General features: G+C 48.8%; 1 long non-coding RNA gene across 1 annotated transcript; it reads left to right on the top strand.

Annotated features, from left to right (window-relative positions):
* The first annotated feature begins 271 nt into the window (after window positions 1-271).
* On the top strand, window positions 272-711 carry LOC146569973 (uncharacterized). The gene is made up of 2 exons (XR_014893184.1): window positions 272-425; window positions 628-711. It is a non-coding gene; the product is annotated as an uncharacterized LOC146569973 (long non-coding RNA).
* The last annotated feature ends 3,031 nt before the right edge of the window (window positions 712-3,742 follow it).

Here is a 3,742-nt window from a genome sequence, read left to right as displayed (position 1 = left end):
TGTGAGGGAGAGCAGAAAGCGAGGTCCCCTGTAGTTTGGGAACAAGGGCAGAGGTGGGAGACATGCCAAAGTGGCTTAAATCAGCGGGTGGAAACGCTGCAGGTGCAGGAAGTGATCTGAGGAAGTCATGTGATATCTAGGAAACTTTAATGGTAAACAAGGACACATGAAATGAGAAGTTGTGCTAGCCACGGATGCTATACAGTCCATTATGATTGTGTAGCTGAGATATAATGTACGAATTGTGAACCTTCTCAAAACTGTATTGTACATAGGTTATACTTTTTTATTGTGTGAACTTTATTTTTGTGGAACTAAGGTTCCGTGTGTTATTGTTGAAGTGGGACATTAATCAGTGTAACGCCACCTGCGGCCACATTGCGGGTGTGGGGTTTCCTAGCCAGAGCTGTACGGACTCCACACTGGTGAGGCACGCTTTCTGTAGCTCTTCTCCCTGTACTAAATTATCCATATAAATTCGGTGTATTTGTCTTTGTTAAGTATTGGCTCCTAGGGTTAAAAGCTCTCAAAGTGTTTTCAATCGCTTTGAGTGAGAAAAATGATATTTGGAACTGCGCTTTATCTGTTGTATCATCCGTTTGTGTGGAACTGACTTGTGTTAAACAGGGTGAGGAGAAGCCTGCTGCCGCTGTGTGACACTGATTTTGCTGCTGCACTCTGTTTTATAGGAATAAACCCTGTTTCCAGCCAGTCCGTGTCTGTTGTCACAACGCAGTCGACCATTTCACATCTGCTACATAAAAGTGGTGCCGTGACCCGGATGCATCTGATCAGCCGCTGCTGATCGCTGAGGTTGAGCTGAACACTTCCGACACCTGTAATATAAGTAAAATTATTCTGTGGGTCAGCAAAAAATTTCCAGTGTTCTGTTAGTAGGCATTTCTCCCAGTTACACCTGTTAGAGTCTAACTGAGCCGTGTTTACTTGTGTTGTATTTTTCTGAGTGATAGGTATTTTTGTATTCCTTTTGTTTCTGATCCCCTTTGTAGTTATTGCTAACCTCCTGTAAGCAACATGGCTGGTAGGGGCCAAGACTCCTTTAACCTTTTCACGCCAGTCGCTGGGAGAGGTTGGAGACTGTCTGGGGCAGATGAAGTGAGAGACAGGTCTATAATGTTGCGTGATGAGCCAGCAGAGTCAGATGACATTATTCGAAATAAAGCTCATGAGCGCCAGTCCTCAACCCCTGCTTTGAGCGACGACAGCACACACAAAGAGCTACGTGAGCTCATTGGTGAATTGGGAACCCAGATAGGTGAATCAATCGCTAGCCGGCTACTATCCAGTCAAGTCCCACTTGGTCCAAACCAGACAGCTCCAGCCGAGTCCCCCAAAGTTAAGAGCCCTGACACCACTCTCGACCTCTCCAAAGTGAACTTAGTGGTCCGACAAGATATCAAAGACCCACCTATGTACAGAGGTGATGATGCGGATAAGTACTCTGTTCATGAGTGGATAGACATGATGGAAGTGTACTTAGAGAAGAGAGGGTTGTCTAGAGCCGTGCAGGTGGATGAAGTCTTAAACCACCTCCTCGGCAGAGCTAAAAACATTATTAAGGTGGGTTTGAAAAGTAACTCATGTTCTGGTGTAGTGACCAACCCTGAGACCATCTATGCCATACTCAGGCGTTATTTTAGTGATAGTCCTGGCTCCTGTCAACCACTGGCTGACTTCTATGCCACCCAAGCAGTTGCAAAAGAGACCCCAGTAGACTATTGGGTGAGGCTTAATATCGCTGCTGAGGCAGCTGACAAGCATTTACAGCGTCAGGGAGGCAAAATGGAGAACATGGAGGCAGAGATAGCCATGATGTTTATCAGAAATTGTCCTGATCCCAGCCTCGCCTGTGTTTTCAAATGTAAGCCCATCAGTAAATGGACAGTAATGGAGGTTCAGGAAGCCATTGATGAACACCAAAGAGAGTGTCATGCAAAAAAGAAGAGCCTGGGCTCTGCCAGACCCCATCCCCTCCTCGTGGCCACTGCGACAACCACAAGCGAGTCGCCTGAGTTTGAACTGAACCATGCCCAAGTAGGTACAGTAAAATGTTCCCAGGACAGCCCGGGTAAGGCTGCTGGAGCTGCCGCTTCAGACCCAAGTGCTCTAGACCGCGTGCTCAGTATGCTGGAGAGGGTGTTAGAGCGCTCCAACCAGCCTGTCCACCCCGTAATTAGACCACAGCCTCTAGCCTCAGCCAGGTTCCCTTCGTGCCAGGTTTGTGGCAATAGCTCACATTCCACGCGCACTCACTGCATGAGAGAGAGGAGATGTCTAGGTTGCCTGGAGGTTGGGCATCAGAGGAAAGACTGCCCCAGAGCAGCTGAGCCCATTACCCAGCAAAATAATCCCCAGGGAAACTAGGGTGCTTGCACTTGAGAGGGGACAGTGTGAGCGAAGAGTGTGAAACCCTCAATCCCAGTGATGACATACAGACTGTATACAAAGAAAGCCTGAAGTGTGCCCCACCTGGTACTGTTGTACTTTCCCAGAATATAGTAAGACTTGATGAGGCAGACAGCCTATTTTACACGAATGCATTGGTGAATGACAAAGTCTCTTTGCAGGCCCTTCTTGATACAGGTTCCATGGCGTGTACCTTGAGCGAAGAGGCGGAGCGAGAGTTAAAGAGCGCTGGGGTCGCATTGGAATTAAGCGACACTCGTACCGACATTGTGCTAGTGGGCTGTGGTGGAGTTCAGGTTAAACCCAAGAGTATATGCGAGTTGAAAATGGAAGTGTATGATTGTACGTTCAGAGTGCCTGCCCTAGTGGTCCCCGGTCAGAAAGATCAGTTGATTTTAGGGACAAATGTTATCAAACACCTCCTCAGACACTTCAGGCTGTCCCCCCATTTCTGGCAAGTCCTGAGCAAACCCGAATCAGCAGAAGCGCCTGAAATAGTGCAGTTTCTGAATATGCTGTCTGGCATTAACCGGTGGAGGGGTGACAAAATGCCAGATGTCATTGGCACTGTCAAACTAGCTCAGGCAGTGACTCTACTCCCCAAGCAAGAGCACCTTGTATGGGGCAGACTGCCAGCGTCATCACCCCTTTCCGAGGGCAGCGCCATTCTGGTTGAACCACCAAAATCGCAAACTCATAAAAAAGGTGTCATTGTCTGTAGAACTGTGGTTTCTATGAGTGGCGATAGGTGGGTCCCTGTTCGAATCCTGAACACATGTGATAAGCCTATCACATTGAGACGAAACGCTAAGGTAGCAGATGCTTCCGCTTGTGTAGCTGTTGAAGATCTCGAAGTGGCTTCTGACCAAAACCCAAGTGAGACCCTTAGGGTCCAGAGCCAGACAGTGTGTAGCGACGCACAGAGTAGCCCTACCTCCTGCCCTAGCCTGCGTGACAGCTTGCAGAAGATGGGGTTGGAGGACCTAGACCTCGACTCTTGTGAAGTCTCAGACCACTGGAAGGCTCAGGTACTGCAACTGATCCACAGGTATGAGGATGTCTTTTCCAAGGGTAAGCTGGACTGTGGACTGGCAAAGGATTTTGTCCATCGCATCCATCTGTCTGACGACAGGCCGTTCAGACTTCCCTATCGGCGCGTCCCTCCACGGCAGTACCACAAGTTGCGACAGGTGCTCACAGAGATGGAGGAGCGAGAGCTGATCCGCAAATCCAACAGTGAGTGGGCGTCCCCACTGGTACTGGTGTGGAAGAAGAATGGAGATCTCAGAATATGCGTGGACTACCGCTGGTTGAA

This window comes from Mchenga conophoros, linkage group LG7 (assembly GCF_057382185.1).
Source record: "Mchenga conophoros isolate Kocher_MC1m ecotype Shallow Benthic linkage group LG7, M_conophoros_male_GT1.1, whole genome shotgun sequence".
NCBI classification, from domain to species: Eukaryota; Metazoa; Chordata; class Actinopteri; order Cichliformes; family Cichlidae; genus Mchenga; species Mchenga conophoros.
The sequence above is the reverse complement of the archived record's forward strand: the minus strand, read 5'-3'. Positions and strand labels throughout refer to the sequence as shown.